At 43.8% G+C, this 21,713-nt stretch overlaps 1 protein-coding gene across 4 annotated transcripts in view; it reads right to left on the bottom strand.

Annotated features, from left to right (window-relative positions):
* Positions 1-21,713, bottom strand: part of RAB30 (RAB30, member RAS oncogene family) — a 105,057-nt gene that overhangs the window by 54,426 nt on the left and 28,918 nt on the right. The window contains exon 2 of one of the 4 annotated variants that reach the window (XM_077113443.1): positions 18,727-18,765. The exons of 2 other annotated variants lie outside the window; for them this stretch is intronic. The gene's annotated coding sequence lies outside the window, so the exon portion shown is untranslated. Of the gene's footprint in view, positions 1-11,800; positions 11,924-18,726; positions 18,766-21,713 lie in introns of all 4 variants that reach the window. One more of the 4 variants, XM_077113444.1, reaches the window with a different exon arrangement.

The following is a 21,713-nucleotide window of genomic DNA, read 5'->3' as shown; positions in this document are numbered from 1 at the left end:
CACCAGTTAGGAAGTTGCTTCAACTTGTCTAGGTGAGAGATGTTGGCAATTTGGACAAGGGTGGTAGTAATGGAGGGGGAGAGAAGGGGGAAAATTGGGAAAAGTTTTTGGAAGTAGAGACATAAGACTTGAAGGACTGGGTGATGAAAGGGAAGGAAAGAAATAAATCAAAAGTAATGCCTCATCAACCAGTTTCATTCCTCTAGCCATAATGTCGATACTCCTTTTCAACACGAAGAATGGTCATTGCCCAAATATCTCCGAAGACCAAGAGAAGGATCAAATGAGAGGAAGGAGTTATAACTGAGAAGTTAGGATTTAATGAATGATTATGTGTGGAGAGCCGCCACCCGGGTCAGGTCTAGTGGACGCGCTGCAGCCTGCTCTAGAGCTCCCCCCGCCCATCGAGTGAGCCAAGATGGCGCCCACATCCTGCTTCCGCGTATGACACACACGCCCACCAACCCGATCTACCAATCACCCTCTTAGACGCGGCAACAACCTATTGGGCTTGAATTATGTATATAAGGTATTACCCGGACGAGGCGGGGGGAACGACCCACAAGAAGCCGTGCCTGACGGCCGCACAGAGGTCGCTCCCCCGCGGGATGTATTCACCCGGCCGGGGAAAGTTATAGATAATGCAAGCTTAGACCCAGTAAAGATTTGTGCTTACAACTGCTGCGTATTCTGGACTCGTTTTCTACCGCCAGGACCGGTTTGTCTGCGTCTCTTTCTCTCTCCCCCTTTTCTTGTCGTACCCTCCGCCGGCCGGGGGCCCGACGTTGAGCGAGGAGACACGGACAAGTGGTGGCCCGTACGGGGAACCTCCCTTTGCATCCGCGAGATGATGAGGACGTGCCTCCGGAGTCTGTGGTTGTCTTTCCGCGCCTGATCATCGCGGAGAGGTAAGTACTTTTTCTTTACGTGGAAACTAAGGGCCGCGGGTTTTCAGGCAGCCCCGGTGACTCGGGAGAGCTCCCCGAGTGGTTAAGAGACAGCGCCGACTGCAATCATGGGGCAGTCCGAAAGCTCACCCCTGTTAGCTCCGCTAATGACCCTCTTGAAACAGCGGGGCCTCTCAGTTAAGAAAAGTTCTCTCCTAAGGTTCCTTGATGATGTTACAGTTTTTGCCCCCTGGTTCGCCCAGACTGGGAGCCTTAGTTTGCCCTCCTGGATAAAGCTTGGCCACGACATGGACCGAGCGCGCCGGACGGGCCTATGTCTGGACCCAATCCTAGTTCCCATTTGGGAAACTGTTCGCGCTTGTCTTGAGGCAGAGGCTGCCACGGGCCTCGGCCCGTCCCTCGTCCTGCAGCAGGTACGGGGCGCGCTTCGGGAAACTCAATCAGTTTTGTCTGCGGATGGCTCCTGTAAAGGGGAGCCGCCAATCCGTAAATGGCCAGAGTCCAGCGATAGTTCAGACACCTCTGACTCTGAGTCGGATGATGATCAGAATGAGGGTGTAGACGAACCTCCGCTGATCGATTGGGAGAAGCCCCCTGCCTCACCCACGCAGCCCTCTGCCCCGCCAATGAGTACGCGGCGGTTTTCGGCGAGTGGTCACGGCGATCCCGCCAAAAAACCTCACCGAGGGCTCCCCCTGGTGGCCGAATCAGGCTGCACTGGCCCGCCCTTGCACAGCCCAGAGTTCCCTGGAAGCTGGGTAGGGGAGGGGCAGCCACAGCTGTATCCCCCACCTGCGTACGCAGGCCCTCAGGACTCCATCTCATTAAGCAGTGGTAAAAGGCATTTCTGGAAATGGGTCCCCTCTTTAACCTTTAGACCTTTCAGTATACTAGGTGGGTACCAACCGCTTAAGCCAGAGCCAACCCCAGAAATGTACCCGGTTATCATTAATCCCCAGGGTAACAATCAGTATGAAGCATATGATTACAAAGTATTAAAGGAGTTGAGGCAAGCCGTCCATCAGTATGGCCCCAATGCCCCTTTCACATTGAATTTGGTTGAAAATCTTTCTGCCCTGTGCCATACTCCTGCAGATATATACCAGCTGGCCCGTGCTTGTCTGCCACCGGGCCGATATATAGATTGGAAAGCATGGTTTGAGGAGTTAGCTGAAGAGCAAGCCGCAAAAAACGCGGCGGGGAGACGCGGCGGTTGGAGTGCAGATATGCTACTAGGGAAAGGTGCCCACTCACAAAACCAAACAGGGTTCCCTACAGAAGTCTATGGACAGATCTTTCGTTGCTTCATAGGCGCCTGGAAAAAGTTAGCAGGTCAGGGAGAAGCTCAAGCTTCACTTAGCAGCATACACCAGGGCCCCACTGAACCATTCGTAGACTTTGTAGCCAGGATGCAAACTGCAGCTGAGAGAATTTTCACAGACCCAGGAATAGCAGAGACTGTAGTTAAACAAATGATATTTGAGCAGTGCAATAAAGAATGCAAAGTAATTCTAGTACAAAATAAGGGAAAGAGCTTGACGGACTGGGTTCGGCTGTGCAGGGACGCTGGCAGCCCGTTAACTAGTGCAGGCCTAGCTGCCATGCTGGCCAGCTCCTTACGAATAAATGCAGTGCAAACCGAAAACCCAGGAGCAAAGCCTAAAGGATGCTACCAATGTGGCCGATCGGGACACATAAAAAGAAATTGCCCTAATAAGGACCAACCAACCACCGCCCAACAATCTAATAAGCCTCATGCGACAGCCAGACTCTGTGGCCGTTGCCATAAGGGACCCCATCGCGCAGAAGACTGTAGATCAGCCTTCGATGCGCAAGGTAAGCGCCTTTCTGGCCGTCCTGAGCAAATTCCAAAAAACGGGCAGAGGGGGTCCGCCTTTCCGGTGGGCCCCCTTACTGGCAGTGTGGCGACGCAGCACCCATCCAGCTCCGCGCCTCCCATAGATCAGCAGGACTGGACCTCTGTGCCACCTCCAGGCTCGTACTGACCCCATCTATGGGAGTCCAATCAGTGAGAACCTCCTTTAAAGGGCCCTTACCGCCAGGTACAGTGGGGCTCCTTTTAGGGAGAGCATCTACAGCCCTGAAGGGACTAACAGTGATACCAGGTATTGTGGACCCAGAGTCCACAGATGACACCCGGATTATGATACAATCTCAGCAAGGCACCTTAGTTATTGAAGAGGGTGATAGGATAGCACAGCTTCTACTCCTACCCAGCTTGCATGCACTCCTTCCAAGCAGAAACAAGCAGAGAAAAGATAAGGGAGTTAAGTTTACTGAAGGAGTTTTTGAAGGCCTTCATATGTCCTTAGAGAATCGACCCATGTTGACTCTTAAAGTGCAAGGCCGACCCTTCTTAGGCCTGCTAGATACCGGGGCCGATCGGTCGATTATAAGACAGCAAGAATGGCCCCCTGCCTGGCCGACGTGCAAGGCGGAAGAAACCATTAGAGGAATAGGCCATGTCTCAGCACCCATGCTGAGTGCAACTGCCCTTCATTGGGCAGATGAAGAGGGACATCAAGGTAATTTTCAACCCTATGTACTAGCCTTGCCCGTGTCCCTATGGGGAAGAGATATTCTAGCAAAAATGGACGTTACCTTGACCAGTAACTGTTCTCCAACTTCAAAAAGTCTGTTAAAAGGAATGGGATACGTCCCTGGCAAAGGATTGGGAGTCTCATTGCAAGGGCATACAGCGTCCATACAGGCTGCCCCCAATTCTGATAGACGAGGCCTGGGTTTTTCCTAGGGGCCACTGAGGGGAGACTCCCACCCACGCCTATAAGACTCAGGTGGAAAACCAATACTCCGGTGTGGGTGCCTCAGTGGCCCTTACCAAAGGAAAAACTTTCAGCACTCCACGCTCTAGTATCAGAACAGCTAAAAAAGGGCCACGTCATTCCTTCCACATCACCTTGGAACACTCCCGTATTTGTCATAAAAAAGAAATCAGGTAAATGGAGACTGTTGCATGATTTAAGAGCCATCAACAACTGCATGGAGTCCTTAGGACCTGTTCAAATGGGGTTGCCACTCCTCTCGGCCCTGCCAAAACACTGGCCTGTTTTTATCTTAGATCTTAAGGACTGTTTCTTCTCCATTCCACTTCATCCCGAAGACACTCCAAAATTTGCGTTTACTGTGCCCTCTCTTAACCATGAGGAGCCATGCCACCGCGTCGAGTGGACAGTCCTGCCCCAGGGCATGACTAATAGTCCCACCATGTGCCAGCTATATGTTGCTGCAAAGCTGGCCAACACTCGACAACAGTTCCCCCAAGTAAAAATCATTCACTATATGGATGACATTCTGCTTACCCATAAAAACACTGACATTCTCAAGACAGCTCTATCACATTTAGTCCTCACACTTAGAAAAGTCAACCTAGAAGTAGCCCCTGAGAAAATTCAGATGGCAGAAGTTTCCACCTTCCTAGGAGCAAAAATCACGCCTACTCATCTCTCCCCTCAGAAAGTGTCTCTCAGGCTAGATACCATACATACCCTTAACGATCTGCAAAAACTTTTAGGAGATATCAATTGGGTCCGCCCGTACCTAAAGCTGCCCAATGCCAGACTAGCGCCCCTATTTAACTTGCTGAAAGGAGATTCGAACATAACCTCGCCCCGGTGCCTCACTCTAGAGGCGAGACAAGCGCTTAGCCAGGTAGAACAGGCACTCAGTAGCGCTGCTTTAAAAAGAATAGACCCCCAAAAGCCCTTCGAAGCCTGCTTGTTGCCGACAGAATTCCAGCCCACGGCAGTGCTATGGCAACAGGGGCCTTTACTCTGGATCCACCCTGGAATTTCACCTAAAAAGAGTTTAGAGCACTATCCTACAGCGATTGCAGGGCTGGCATTAGAGACCGTCAAAAAAGCCGTGCAGCATTTTGGCCAACAACCAAAAAACCTCAGAGTACCTTACTCCACCCAACAACTTGAAATACTTACTGGAGCTATAGATCAATGGGCCATCCTCCGATGTACCTTTTTGGGAGAAATTGATAACCAATACCCAAAAGATCCCCTCTTACAATTCGTCACCCGTCACCCAGTAATCTTTCCTAAGGTGACTTCATCTAAGCCACTAGCGAACGCTCTCACCGTGTACACAGACGGTTCCAGCTCCGGTTCAGGAGCATATTGCGTAGAAGGAGGTTCTCCTAAAACTGTGTTCTTCCAACCACAGAGACCTCAATGGGTAGAGCTGCAAGTTGTTATCACAGTCCTGAAAGAACTTACCGACCCCCTAAACACTGTATCCGATTCCCTTTATGTAGTGAACTCTGTAACAATTTTAGAAACGGTGGGAATTATAAACCACTCCTCCTCAGTCAGACCATTCTTTCTCAAACTTCAAGAGACAATATATGCCAGACGATGTCCTTTCTTCATAACCCATATTAGAGCCCACACAGGCCTGCCAGGCCCCATGGCACAGGGAAATCACGTAGTGGATGTGGCCACTCGACAGCCACATATCTTCCCTGCGCTGACACCGTATCAACAGGCCCAAGAGTTTCATACTAAATTTCATGTCAATGCAAGCACCTTAGCCAGACGGTTTCACATACCGCGTGCAGCTGCCAGAGATATAGTCAGAGCCTGCAATAATTGTGCAGAACAGAGGGTAGTCCCTTCAGTTGGAGTTAACCCCAAGGGCCTTATCCCGGGGGACATTTGGCAGATGGATGTCACTCATCATCCAGAGTATGGCAAAGCCAAATATCTACATGTGTCAATAGACACATGTTCTCAAATTATATTCGCATCTGCTGAAACAGGAGAGAAAGTCCACCAGGTTATTGCTCATTGCCTCGCCGCTTGGGCGGCTTGGGGCAAGCCAAAAATATTAAAGACAGATAACGGACCTGCTTACACCAGCAAAACCTTCCAAAAATTTTGTGAAAATATGGAAGTACAGCTGAAGCATGGCATCCCGTATAACCCCCAAGGGCAGGGAATCATTGAAAGAGCACATAGGTCCCTCAAAACCTTCCTTAAAAAACAGAAGGAGGGTATAAGCCATGGCCTGTCTCCAAAAGCTCAACTATCTGTGGCTTTATTTACATATAATTTTCTAAATGAAAACTCACAAGGAATGACACCTGCCCTTCAGCACACCGCTCCGAGCCCTCAACATAGAGGCTTGGTGCGATGGAAAGATGTCCTGTCAGGACAATGGCAAGGCCCTGACCCGGTGCTCAGCTGGGCCAGAGGCTCTGTTTGTGTCTTCCCCCAGGAACCAGGACGCCAGCCGGTGTGGATTCCGGAGAGACTGGTGAGAACCGTGACACCGCCCGGGGGCGCCGAGAAACTGCTGCCCGACAAGTCAGCAAGCTTTCGACCTGAACCATCAGGCCCGGTCTCCAGCCCTACTGATGATGGCGACGACCGAAAAGATGACAACAACAGTGCAAGTGACCCTCCGACCGAGTAGAAGAGAAACTAGCTTTAACCCCACTTTTCCCACTACAAGCTACTGTGGGACCAAGTCACCTCATGGTTCTCTTGGCCCAGGTTGACCACTTGGATTCTTTTAGCAGTGGGACTCTTAGTAACTCTGCTCATTGTTAAATGTTTGTTAGAACGCTTGTTCCAGACGCAGCAACAGCTACGCGTCACCACTATGTTGGCTATGTCACTTGCCCCTGATGCCCCTGGCGACACCCGCACCGTAGCCCTGTCCTCCCCCCCACTGCGTGGCCCGTCACGGCCACTCAAGGCGGGACGCTCGAAAGTAAGGTCTGCCGCAAAGCCCATGGCTGTATCCCAGGTATAAGTGGCGGCACCAGAAGTCATAATTTTGGTCGAAAGAGGGTCTCTAGGCAAAGTCGCGGTCCTGGCCAGACTAGACTTAAGCCATTGCACAGAGACACCTACGACACTCTCGACTCTGGTTGCCGCTCTCCTGCCCCCCTCATAACCCGGTTGCGAGGCGAAGCACTGCAGGGAGGGTCACGTGGTTTCCGGTTCACGGGCCCTCCGGTCTCTATATGAGGAGGCATTCTGGTTGGTGCCTAGCAAGCCTAGTCCAGACTCCCCAAAGCACCAAAACATGTAGTGGGCCGTTCCAGCCCATGGGAGCTCACTCATCAATGGAGACACCGGGTCAAAATAAGTAAAAAAGGGGGAGATGTGGAGAGCCGCCACCCGGGTCAGGTCTAGTGGACGCGCTGCAGCCTGCTCTAGAGCTCCCCCCGCCCATCGAGTGAGCCAAGATGGCGCCCACATCCTGCTTCCGCGTATGACACACACGCCCACCAACCCGATCTACCAATCACCCTCTTAGACGCGGCAACAACCTATTGGGCTTGAATTATGTATATAAGGTATTACCCGGACGAGGCGGGGGGAACGACCCACAAGGAGCCGTGCCTGACGGCCGCACAGAGGTCGCTCCCCCGCGGGATGTATTCACCCGGCCGGGGAAAGTTATAGATAATGCAAGCTTAGACCCAGTAAAGATTTGTGCTTACAACTGCTGCGTATTCTGGACTCGTTTTCTACCGCCAGGACCGGTTTGTCTGCGTCTCTTTCTCTCTCCCCCTTTTCTTGTCGTATCCTCCGCCGGCCGGGGGCCCGACGTTGAGCGAGGAGACACGGACAATTATGACTTCTACTCATTACATAGATATTTCTTTTTAGTTTCTAGTGTATTAGAACAGTCAGAAGGAAATAACTGAAATTATAGCCTTGACCTTTGATAATGATTGTATAACTATATAGCTTTCATCTTGTAACCATGTGATTATAAAAACCTTGTGACTGACACCCCCTTTATCCAGTGTATGGGTAGATGACTAATAAAATAAAGACATGCATGAAAAAAAATAGCAATGTCTCAATATTTTCACTTAATCACTTGGGTGGATAATGGCACAATTTACTGAGGTTGGGAAGATTGGAAGAAAAGCAAGTCTGGGGAGGAGGCCAAATCAAAAGTTCTGTTTTAGCTGTGTTAAATTTCAAGTGCCTCTTAGACACAGTTACGGACCCGAATCTGGAGTACCAGTGGAAGACACAAATTTGAAGATCATTAGCAAATGGATATTATATAAAGCCATTGGATTAGAAGAGGATATTTATAGAAAGTGAATAGAGGAGAGAAGTGGCCCATTTCAGAGCCTGGGGCATCACCACTTAGAGGTTAAGGAGAAGAGACTTGAAGAGGGCCCAGAGAGGCAGGAAAAGACCCAGGAAAGTAGAGTGATCGACCCTGTTAAATGCTGCTGAGAGAGTAAGATTAAAACAACAAAAAAGTGGTCTTAGATGAGGCAACATGAAGGTCATAAATTCACACAGATAAGAATAATCCTCTGGAATGTTGGAAAGAGATCAAAGTAGGGGAAGAAGTCAAGGTCATAACTATGAACAACTTTTAAGTTTGAGAAAAAGGACAGAAATTAGGATACCACTAATTTCAAATGTCAAAAGATTTTTAAAATAAAAATGAATTTATTTTGCAATTTTTAAGAGATACAAAATTAGGAAAGGTTTTAGGAACTTTTTTGGTTTGTTTTAAAATAAGAAATACTAGACCTTATTTATTTGCTATTGAGTGTGATCCAGTTGAGAAGGTATATTTAATGATGGCAGAGAGAGGGAGGGGAATAATTGCAGGATCAAAGATCTACAAAACTTAAGTCTTAACAAGTTAAAAAATGTGCTCAAGGTATAAGAATCAGTAGGCAGAGGAGCTGGGATATTAATCCAGGTCTGTTTCATACTATTTGCATAAGATCCTAAACCTAGTCTCTGAAAATAATCAGGGAGTAAACAGTGTTGGGAGGAATCTTAAAAGAACTGGGAGGACCCGACACAAACATTCCCTACAACCTCCTTGCTTTTATGTAAGCAATCTCTGTTACTCATGCCTTTTTTTTTTTTTTTGCATGGGCAGGCACTGGGAATCGAACCCAGGACTCTGGCCTGGCAGGTAAGAACTCTGCCTGCTGAGCCACTGTGCCCCGCCCCTCATGTCATTTTTATTTGCATGTCTGGCTGTAGTCCTACTAGCTGTTGGACCCTCAGCTGTCTCCCTTTTTTGGTAGAGCCAGTTTGGGGAAAGGATGTGGAAATAGAGATAAATTATATAGGAGTGAGGGGGTGGGGATAAGGGAAACTATGGAGAATAAGCTGTCCAGCAAGGTAGTAAAAAGGTTTAAAAGATGCTAGTTTGTGTATTTATGTTCAGCAAAAGTGAAGGTGGAAAGTAAAGCATGTGATCATTTTGTGTCTTTCCTCTTTGCCTGGCTATCTCAGGAGCAGGTGGCTGTGGGCAAGCTAGGAAGCAGTCTCTTGTCTTCTGTTTTCCATTTTCACTCCTGCTTATACAGGAACAACTCTACTACATGGCAACACAACCCCACACCCTTTTGACCCATTTGTCTCTCACCAGGCTTCCCATGACTTATTCTAGTTTATTTCTGCCTTTGGAGAAACATAAACAACATTTCCTCCACAAGGTCCTCCCTGATCTCTCCCCTGAAACTTTATAGCTCTAAGTACTAGTACCTCATAAATGGAGCTTTTGATCATAATGTCTTAAAACTATTCTCTGATTCTGATTAAAACTATGAGAGAGAGAGTAAAAGTACTTTTCAGTATGAAATTCTATGCATTGTTGGCCATTGTTGCTTTGAGAAGTAGTTTAGTAATGAAAAGATTCAGATGGATTTAGGTTGAAATCATGGCTTTGTTCCAGCCCTTACTAGCTGAGTAATTTTGGGCATCTCAATCTCTAAGCCTCAGTTTCCCCATCTATATAATAGGAATAAAACTATCTACCTTTAGGGCTGTTCGTGTGATTTAAGTGAGATATTTTCATAAAGCACTTGCTGCAGTACCTGGCAAATAGTAGGTATGCTCCTCTTAATGACTTTGCGAATGTCAGTTTTGCCTCTCCAACAAGAATGTTTTGGAAGGCAGATAGTTTACTTTACCTATTTCATTAGTCCCTAACACAGACTTCAATACACCAGAAGCACTTGTTAAGTTCCTCTTGGCTTCACTGCAATTAAAAATGATGGCTATACAACATGGCAAGTAAACTCACCACCCTCCCCCTCTCTATGTGGGACATGACTTCCAGGAGTGTGGACCTTCCTGGCAACATGGGACAGAAATCCTAGAATGAGCTGGGACTCGGCATCAAGGGATTGAGAAAACCTTCTTGACCGAAAGGGGAAAGAGAGAAATGAGACAAAATAAAGTATCAGTGTCTGAGAGATTTCAAACAGAGTCAAGAGGTTATCCTGGAGGTTATTCTTACACATTATACAGATATCCCCTTTTTAGTTTAAGGTGTATTAGAGAGGCTAAAGGAAAGTACCTGAAACTGCAAAGCTGTGTTCCAGTAGCCATATTTCTTGAAGATGATTGCATAATGATATAGCTTTTGTAATGTGACTGTGTGATTGTGAAAACCTTGTGTCTGATGCTCCTTTTATTTACAATATGGACAGATGAGTAAAACATATGGATTAAAGATGGATAAATGATAGGGGGAACAAATGTTAAAATAAAAAAATATATACTGGGTAGATGGAAATACTAGTGGTCAATAAAGGGAAGGGGAAAGGGAAGGGATATGGTATTTATGAGTTTTTCTTTCTTTTTTTTTGTTTCTTTTTTCTGGAATGATGCAAATGTTCTAAAAAATGATCATGGTGATGAATATATAACTATGTGATTACATTGTGAGCCACTGATTGTATACCATGTACGGAATGTTTGCATGTTAAGAATGTATTTCCTTGGCAGCCGCAAAAAAGCCTATCCGTGACCATCTCGCGCTCAGTCAGTCGAGCTACCATTCCAGTCCCCCGCACCTCAGTCGACAGAAACCTGATCCGCGCGAACTCTCGAGGCCGGCCCCCGCCGCCCCATTGGGAGTGGAAGGTTTAGCAGTCCTAGGGAACCAGGCAGTTTCACAAATAAACCCACCAGCAAGTTTAAAAATAAATAGGTACAACTCAGAGGAAGTGGAGTTATTCCGTTGCACACACACACAAAAAGATGTCTAGCGGATCCAGCGATAATGATGTGATAAGAACACGAATACCTACTTATGACGATGATAACACTGTCCTTTATGCATATGAACCAAACAATACATATATTAATCAGGAAAGTGTTGTATCTGACACATCGTACCATGAGGAACAACAAAAAACAGTGTCGGACATCCTTACCCATTGCCAGGTCATACATGATGCTATTCAAAACCTGGATAAGAAGTTTGATGTGATGCATGGAAAGGTTACAAAAATCCACCGTTTCCGTATGAAAGCTATGTGGCAAAATCGTAAGCCACTTGGATATGCATATAAGAATTACAGTTACCTGCTTTCTAGAAAAATGAGATTCCAAAAATTGAGGAAGAAGGAGCCTCCCGCTACATTCTCTTACCCTGAAAGTTATAGTCCAACCCTGTGGGAAGGCGGGATAATGAAAGTGACGATGTCCCAAACAACCCCCTAGAAACGACTTTTCAATCAGATGTGCCCTCTGAACCAGAGCAGCCGCTTTTCAGGGAGGAGGAGGAGGAGGAGGAGCAGGAGGAGGAGCAGGAGCAGGAGGAGGAGCAGGAGCAGGAGCAGGAGGAGGAGCAGGAGCAGGAGGAGGAGGAGGAGCAGGAGCAAGAGCAGGAGCAGGAGGAGGAGCAGGAGCAGGAGGAGGAGCAGGAGCAGGAGCAGGAGGAGGAGCAGGAGCAGGAGGAGGAGGAGGAGCAGGGGCAGGAGGAGGAGGAGAAGCAGGAGCAGGAGCAGGAGCAGGAGCAGGAGGAGGAGGAGGAGCAGGAGCAGGAGCAGGAGCTGGGCCTTGAGCGGAGCCCACAGTGGCATTCATTTCAGCCATATTTCTCACCGGATGACCCAATGCCTGGTCCGTCCACAATGCCCTGCTTTTCCAGCCCACGTGCTCCAAGCACCAGCAGTGTTACCTCCTCTGCCCAAGCTTCCGAAGTACCAGCTTCAACAATGATGGTCCCTGGAGAATGCAGTCCAACAAATAACACTGACCTGATGAATTACGGTTTACTGGAGAATAAGAGCATCAGCGAACATGCTAACTCATCACCTCCCAATTCCGTCCCTCCCAATTTCGTTACAAGTTCACCAGTTGAACTTGACGCCGGAGATGTGACACAAAGCTTCTCTGAAGATCCTTCGAGCTGGTCAGTGGAAGAAGTGATACAGTTTATGGAACAAATGGATCCTCAGACATTCACCCCCCTTGCTGACCTCTTCCGTTATCATGAAATTGATGGGAAGGCTCTGCTACCTCTCAAAAGTGACATGATGATGAAGTAAATGGGGCTGAAGTTGGGAATAACTGTGAAACTATGTCACTACATTGATAGACTTAAACAAGAAAAATACTTCCACGGTTAAAAAATGTTTCTATAAATTCAGATTGGACTTAATTCCAGGGTTATAAAATTGTTTTGCTCTTGTTTTATAGAAGTTTCCTTTAAAAATATGTTATATGAATTGTAGAACCACATTACAGTCCAATCTACGTTTTAAAAAACGATTTAACATGTTAGTATTTACAAATTCAAATTAGCAATATTTTATCTGTCCATTGCTGCAATGTCCTGTCCATGTTCTACCAGTTTCCTGAAAAGGAAGAGCCATATAACGTATGTTCCTCTGTTATTTATTTCTTAGTATGTTGTATTTGTTTGGATTTTTAAAAAATAAGCTTATAGATATTCCCCCCAAAATAAGTTTTTTGATAAATTATAGGTTAGATAAAATAGTCATTTTATGTAGGAGATATTTATACTTCAAGGGTGGTTTGGATGGAGTCTGAATACAGTTTTTTTCAGTGAAATACCTATTATTTTAAAACTTTCCATATTTTGACTCAGCTTGGACATTTAGCTAGGCATTCATTGTTCTCATCTCTATAACGATACCTATATCCAAATTTTGAAAAGATATATATTTTACTGAATGTGTTTATTCTTCATATGGATACTATATCATATTTATATTTTATTCTATATCTATAGGTATGCCCACAAATAAACCTTTTATTTTTGAATTTAAAATGGCACTTTGCACCATTGATGAACTACATATATAGTTAGATGTTTTTATTCTGCTAAAAATATGTGCATTGTTTACCATCACTAGTACCTCTTAACTTAATCCTCAGGGGATAAGAAACAACCTCCACAGGGAGGTTCTCTGTCCTATGCAGTGTTTCTAATTTGCTTAGATCTGAGCCATTTATTCTGTTAAATTTTGGAAGATGCACTACTTGTCACTTGTCATTTTGGGCTTTGTTGTCAAAATAGAACTTTCTAGGGAAATGTTCATTATTACTCTGCTATTACATTGTTACTACTTTGTATGATTTTTGGTATAGTGTTGATAAGCTGTGAGAGGTAGTGCTAATTTATTAGCCGTTTCTTATAACTGCCAATACAGAGTACACCACAGACATGAATGTACATTTTCTTTTTAGAAAACCAAATGTACTTAATATTCGAAAGCACCTATTTTCTAGGTGTATGTGATTTGAAAGGAGGTTTCTTTTGTGTTATTCTTCATGTTTTATAACACAAGATTGTAACTTAAACTTGGTCTTCTTTCAAATTGTTTGAGTGAAGATCCTGTGCCCAGTTGAATATTCCTCAGGTGTTTGCATAAATAATATGTTCTGCAGTTTTCTGATTATAAAATTTAATAAAGTTAACCAAAATATTTAATAACAAAAAAAGAATGTATGTGCTTGTACATTGTTTTATCAATAAAAATTTTAAAAATTAAAAAAAATACAACACAGATACCAAAAAATAGACCCACACACAAAAATAATAATGGCTATAGATACACCTTGCATTACACTAGGGTTTCCCAATGCCAGTCCCTTGGGAACTGCATTAAATTCACCCAAAAGCTTCTTAAATATAAGGATTGCAAGGTCCCTTCCCTAGATATTCCAATTTAAAAAGTCAATTGCATTCTTTCCAATAGGTGGATTTTTACTTTCTATATTTTTAATCTTTCTATATTTTTGTATTGTCTGAATTTTTAAATAGTAAGTATGTTTATTTCGTAGTTTAAAATTATAATTTTTTTAAATAAAAAAGAAAAAGACACTGACCAAAATCAGAATATGAATCTAGCATACTACAGAAGGTTTCTTCTAGTATAGAAAACTAATGCAGAATTGTTTAAGAATTAAGTAAAAATACCTCCTGGTCACAACTGGGGAAATTTGAACATGGCTTTGTTTTAGATATAATGATTGCATTATAGAGAACATCTTTATTCTTTGGAGAAAGATTCTGAAATGAGCATTTGGGGTAAAGTGTTAATAATGACTGCAACTTACTTTCAAATGGTTCAGCATATACATATATATATATACATATATATGTATTCATGTATACATACACGTATATAGTTGCTATAAATAGCAATTGTTGATTTGATTCCCAGTGCCTGTCCATACAAAAAAAAAAGCAATTATTTAATTTATTTAGTGGATATTTGAGTGTTCATTTCATTACTCTTTCAAGTTTTCAATATGTCCAAAATTTTTCATAATCAAAAATTGGGGAAAAGCTTCTTCATTAAAAAAATACCAAATGACAGATAACATAGAAGCTCCAGCTGGCCCCCCGGGGCCCTGAAATGGGAGGTCACTGCGGCTTCCTTGAGGCTTAGGTAGTGGGGTCCAGGGCCAAAGTGAGGGAAGTGGTCAGGATAAGGCTGAGCCTGTAGAGCTGGTGGAGGCAAAGATAAGGACAAGGAACAAGCTTAGCTGTCTGGTCAAGGGCATGAGGATCAAGTCCCTGGAGAAGAAGTGGCTCTTGAGATTTTTGGCTTTTTCCTGGGGACATCCCTCAAGGACAAGGTTTTGAAAATTATGCCTGTGTATCCATGCTGACTACTGGACCAGGTCTAAGGCCTCTGTTGCCACTGGGGATTACAATGGCCACGCCAGCCTGGGTGTTGAGTGCTCCAAGGTGGTAGCTACCACCAATCTTCAGGGCCATCATACTGGCCAAGCTCTCCATCATCCCTGGGTGGAACAAGATCAGCAAGCCCCATAGGGTCCTTGCACGATGACAAGAGATGTTGCAGCTTTGTGTTGAGGCGCCTTGGCCCAGACCCCAAAGATATTGGCATCACCTTGGCCCCTGAGCCCAAGGGCCAGAGCCCTGCCTGTGGCTGGTATTGATGATTGCTACACCTTGACCAGGTGCTGCATGGCCACCTGGGATCTTCCGTAAGGCCACCTTCAAAATCATCTCCAAGACCACCTACAACTATATCACCCCTGACCTCTGGCAAGAGACTGTTTGCCAAGACTCCCTATCAGGAATTCACCAATCATCTTGTAATAACCCAGCCATGCAGACGGCCCAGGCCCTCTCTCTGGGCATTATAGAAGGGTTTTTATAGAAGAAAAAATAATGTAAATTACTTAAGACTGAAAACAAATATTAGGGAAAAAATATTCTCAGGTGGTTCTCACAGGGAACCAGATTTGGGAACCATTGCTTTACCCAAAAGAATGATTCATGAACTTAGAAAAATAAGAATTCTGAGATGCACAACAGATAGTTAATAGTAGATAAAGGAAGCTTATGTCAGCATCTTTCCAAAGAACACTGTCTCCAAATTACCATTTCATAAACCTACATTATGATAGAGTTGCTTAAGGTGAGCACATCTTACGAGAGGCTAAAAGAGCTTCCAAAGTACTATCTAATTAATCCTCTCAGCATGTTCTAGCTGGTGAACCCAATTTACAGAGAGTAAAATAGACATGCTCAGGCAAGGGCAGACTTGAAATGTCAGTGAATGGAAGCTGCAGGTTGCACAGCATGAAACCTGAGAGTCATACTTGACTCATCTCTGCTCTCTAACTCCTGGCCTGCTCATTTTATCCGCTAGATATTTATCAAACCAGTGTCAGTGGATTCCTCTCCAATCCCACCGCTGCCCTGGGGCAGATCTTATCACCACTCAGTTACGCCACTGGTAAGAATCCCAACTGATTCTACTGCCTCTAGTCCAACCCAGCTCAGTCAACAAAATGCATGGCTTCCCATGGTTTTCAAGATCAAGTCCAAAGTCCTCAACACCCTCTCAATTTCTCCAGCCTCACTTCTCCCCTAACTCACATTTTATAATTCAGCAACAATGAATTCCTCACGATATTTCTCACCCCCATGCTTTTGTGCTTTCAGTCCCTTCAGCCTGGAATGCCCTTCCTTTCTGTCCTTGCATCCACCCTGGCTCAGGCATCACTCTCCTCTTGGAAGCTATCCTGGATTTGCCTCATTCCACCACCCCTCCTCCCACTACCATAAACAGGTTAGGTCCTACTGTTGGTTCTCCCACAATGCCCTGCATATAGAGTAATCACTGCAATTATCCAACTGCTTTAAATTACTGGTTTATGAGACTATCTACCCCATTAAAAACAAGGGCTCTTTGGGAAAGGGACTGGGTTTTATACATTTTTGTATCCTAAGCACTGTGCCTGTCTTATATATGTACTTAATTTTACCTTTCTGGTGCTCCCTTTCCTCCTCTGTGAAACGGGAAGCATATCACCTACTTGAAAGGTTGGGATTAAGTTAAAGTCCTTAAAGCTTAGCACAAAGTGTCTGGCATAGAATCAGCCTTCAGTACATTTCATTTGATGTAGATGCTCACCTTCTCCCCTTTTTGCTTCCCTATTCTGCCCTTCAGGACCAGCCTCTTACACTGACCCTGTGTCCTCACTGTAAGCCCTCTACCCAATATATATCCCTGAGCAAAGCATCCCTAGCTGTAAACCTGTCTTGGGCTCCCACCCCTGCCAGTGCTCTCTGGACTCAGCTCTCTGAGGATGACTCAGCTAATGAACCAATGCAGTAGTATAAATATTCCTTGAGCATCTTTGTGCAAGGCAATGTCCTAGATGCAGAGGAAAATGATACTAAATGCATACGGAATTTATGATCTACTAGGGGGTAGAAGCGAGGTTGGGAGAGAGTTAGACAAATGAAAACAGTATAATTAAAAAAAGCAAAAGGTTATATAATATCCCTGGAGGCAGATAGGGAAGCAAATGCCTTGGAGAAAGTGGCATTTGAAATGTACTCTAAAGGATGGATTTAGGCTGAGGGGCTGTTCTCTGTGTGTTCCACAAAACACAACAGCAAAATGCTCCTCTGATGAAAAGTAAAGTAAATTTAGGAAATACACTACATACTCCTCAAGGAGAGTCACAATGCACATTAGCAAGGTTCTGAGAAGTCTTGAAATAAGGAACCCTTATTTTAATAATCTAGCATCCCAGATTTGTTTGACTACCAGTTCCCTATTTCCTTCCCCCAGAGAATATTTCTTGTGTTCTGGGGAACATGCTTGAAGAAAGAATTGTTACTCTTTTGAAGTTACATATTTGCATTTTAACAAGATCTTTCATAAATAATGTCTTATCCAATTTTTTAACAATGTAACAATACTTTATTTAATTCACCTGACTTACTTTCCAAAGACAAAAAGCCAAGGAAAACATGTAGAATTAAGTAGATGTTGAGATGAAACTAATTCACTCATTCTCTAGTGTGAAGCGTAGTGTAGACCACAGTCTTTCTGTGTGTGTGCATGGGGTGGGGGGGTTGGGGGGAGCAGAAGATCATGTCTGCCTGAGTCCATTCTTTCTTTGGTGAGATGTTTATATCTATATAGCCACCCTCCTTCCCTAGCCAACTTGCTGACTATGTAAATAAATACTAGACATGAAAGCAAAAGAGAACAATGTTGCATAACAGCAAGGCTTCACAAGGCCTGTTTCGCTCTTAACATTTACCGAACAGTTGGGTTTTTAAAAGGTAAGAGAGTAAGTGGGGCTATATATGATTTTCTGTTCCCCCCAACCCCTGCTGGAAGCAATGCTGAATTATCCAGTTTGTGAGTTTAAAAAATGTTTTCTGGGGGTCTAGGAATCCTATTCATGATACAGAGAAAAATAAGGCACAGTCTTACTTCACAGGCCAAGAGGGAAGATAGGAAGGTAAACAAACTGCAATGCAGCCTGTGAAGTGCAAGCAAACAATGCTATCATAAGTGGTGAGCACAAAATGTCAACCACGCACAAAAGTAGGGACTCTTTAAATTAGTCTGGACTTAAATTCCAAAGGAGAGCATAAACAAGACACATTAAATAAGAGACCCCTCTCAGTTGTTAAAGTATTCCCCCCTCACCTTGCCCCTGGGGAAACAAAGAAATAAAAGAAAAAGAGAAAGGGAAGAGAAGAAAAAGAAGGAAGAAAAGGAAAGGAAAGGACAGAAGGGAAGAAAGAAGGAAAAGAAAAGGAAGAAAAAAGAAAGAGTAGGGTAGGTTAGGCTAGGCTAGAGCAGAGTAGGGTCACGGGGTAAAACAGAATAGGGTAGAATGGAGCAAGACAGGAAAAAAAAGAGCAGCTGATATTCTGGAGAAGATGGCATGCTAAACAACTATAACTAATTTTACTCACTCCCAAAACCTACCAAAAAATCAGCAGTGTTTTTATTCTTAATAAAAGCAGGGAAAAAGGAAGAAAGGTAATAGTGCAGAATTTTGGACTCTGGGAAGCAGATGGACAAGTCTCACTTAGACTTAAGGAATCTGAATCCTAAGCACAGAAAGCTGAGAACCAACTGATTTAAACCACATAATCTTCAAAAGGCACAGAATCTGGCAGCACTGTATACTTCTAGAGTGGGGGTATTAGATGCTAAAATAAAGAAGACAAGAATGAAAGCTGATTTGAGAACTTAGATACTTACATCCCCTTCCTTACTGCCAGAATTCTGGAGGCTTATTCTCTAGAAAGAATAAAACATAAATGATGTCTAGTATTTGTTTCAAAAATAATCTGGGGAGGGGCTTGGGGATACAGATGAAACAAAAATGGCCATGAATTGATCACTGGTGAGCCTAGGTGATGGGTATATGGGGTTCATTATACTATCCTCTATAGTTTTATAAATCTCTGAAATTTTCCACAACAAAAAATATAGTCCCTGGCCTGGGGGTACCCAGCACAGCTGAGGGGAAAACATTCCAAAGACAGGACACTATGTCTACTAAAGATGGAATACAAAGACCCCCCCCCCCCCATATTCCTTCTCCTCTTGATTCCCAGAGCATTGTCAGCTAGACCCTCACTCTCCAGAGAGGAGCAGAAGCATCTTCTCTGGGAATGTAACCAAGGGAAAATCTGAAGATACTGACATCAAGATCTCCCCCAGATAGCCTGCAAGATCACTCTACAGTGAGACACAGAGCTAATGATCTCCAACCCACACTCAGAGATTCCCATAAGGCTTTTTGAAACCACTTTATTGAGATGTAATTCACATACTATACAATTCATCAATTTAAAGTAGAAGATTCAATGGTTTTTAGTAGGTTCAGAGCTGTGCAACCATCACCACAATCAACGAAAGAACATTTTTATCACCACACACACACACACACACACACACACATACACACACAAAACCCTATACCCATTAGCAGTCACTCCATATTCACCCCTCTCTCCATCCCCAGGCAAATCCTAATCTACTTTCTGTCTCTATAGATTTGCCTATTCTGGACATTTCATATAAATGGAATCGTATACTATACGGTATTTTGTGACGATTTCTTTTACTTATCATGATGTTTTCCAGGGATTGACACCTTTTTTTCTCCCCTACTCTTAATCCAAAGCAACAATCAAGGGTCACATTCAAAGTGACACCTTGGGAACACCCCTTATAAAGACATGCACCAGAGCAAACACAAAGAAACAATTTGAAGGAAACAGATACTATGCAGGGGGACAATACAATAAATACCAAATAGTCTCACAAACATGAAATAAAGCTGCATCCATGAAACAAAAATAGGATATGAAAAAAAGTGAACACTCAGAGAACAAAAAATTCTCATAGAAATTGACAATGTAATAGCAGAAATGAAAAACTGAACAAAAGGACTAAGAGAGAAAGTTGAGGAAATCTCCCAGAGAGTAAAATAAAAAGACAAAGACAGAAAATAGAAGAGAGGAATTAAGAATATTCTATAGGACTAGTACTAGGAGATCCAATATTTGAATACAAGAAATAGAGAAAAGAAAAAAAGAGAAAACACAACAAAATAATTCAATAAAGTTTCTAAGAACTAAAGGATGCAGGTTGTAAGGTTGAAAGGGCCCGGCACAGCAATCACATCATTTTGAAATCTCAGAAAATTTTGCAGAAAGAAAAGATAGTATAAGTTACCAGAGAGGGGGGAAAACAAACAGACTACATACATAAAAAGAATCAGAAATTACAACCTTTCCAACTTCAACAACCACAAGACAATGGAGCAATATCTTAAAATTTCTGAAGGAAAATGACTTCCAACTTAGAATTCAAATTATCAGTCAAGAATGAGACTAGAATAAAGAGATATTTTCAGTTTTACAACATCTCAGAAATTCACATGCCATGCACCTTTTCATATATTTTTTTTAAGTGAGCAGCCCACTGTGTCTAGAATACAGAGTTTGGAAAGCCGAACAAAAGGCAAAAAGACTGGAAATGGAGTTTACTCTGAAGTCAGATGGGAGGCAGTCTTAGTGATGGTCTCTTAGGGATATTATCAGGGGACATTTACATCTAAGATCAGTTAAAATGGCCTTCTCACAATCTATCCATCAAGAATGACAGGAAAAAAAAATTTTCTTCTACTGTGTTACCTGGAGATGAAATATGCAACGTCTTAAGCCTCTCACTGGGAAACATAATAATATGATTTTGATGTATTTTTTTCAATGAATGGAGTTTCACCTTCCCTAGGGAACATGTTTGCCTCAGATTCTTAAATGGCACAAAGCTGGGATGCAGAACAAATGTTCGAGGTGACAGAACTGGAATATTTCTTGGTGAGCTAGAGTGACAGGTCAAATCTAGCCCAATTCATAATAGCAGCCACCATTTGTTGAGAACATATAATGCCAAGAGCTTTAAACAATTTATCTCACTTCATCTTTACAACCACACTGTGTAGCTGAGACCCAAGGAAGTAATATGCTCAAGGTCACAAAGCAAGTTAATAGTAGAATCATAACTTGAACCTGAGTTTTCAGACTCAAGTAAAATTCCTTCAGCTACCAGAGATGAAATCAATGTCTGTCTGAGAACTGCCATTCCAACTTCAAACCTTTGGTCTCCTGAGGGTATCAGCACCTCTGGGAAATGATCAGGTCAGGCTGATTTCACTGACCTGACACTCACGGACCCTCAGCTGCCTGCCCTCAAGAGCAAGCCTGGCCTTAGGATAAGTTCTAACAGGATTCTCTCTGCTATCCATTCTCAGCTCAGCTATGTCTACCTCCTCATCTGTATCTAATGTCTACCTCCTCATCTGTATCTAAGACTTTACAAACCAAAATTCTGCGCTTGTGGATGGGGTCTCATCACAAAAACTGTTGAGCAAGACCCCTTGGTTAGGCTGTTACCCATCTTCAGTTTTCTCTGGCCATTGTGATTTGATGGGTCCATGTAGCTGAGAAAACAACATAACCAGTTCCAGTGCAGACATATCCAATGAAACAATCTGGAAAGACAGCCAGAGGATTTTAATGAAAACCAGAAAAACCCCTGGCAGCTAAGCCCAACTCTGGTTCAAGCCCGCCAGCCCCTCCTACTGCAGCTAAGAATCCCTGAGCCAGCTTTGCCCCAAAGAGTACGGGAAAATAATCCATTTTACATTCAGCAAAGCCTTCCAAAGTACCTAC

Source organism: Tamandua tetradactyla, chromosome 8 (genome assembly GCF_023851605.1).
Source record: "Tamandua tetradactyla isolate mTamTet1 chromosome 8, mTamTet1.pri, whole genome shotgun sequence".
NCBI lineage: Eukaryota > Metazoa > Chordata > Mammalia > Pilosa > Myrmecophagidae > Tamandua > Tamandua tetradactyla.
The sequence above is the reverse complement of the archived record's forward strand: the minus strand, read 5'-3'. Positions and strand labels throughout refer to the sequence as shown.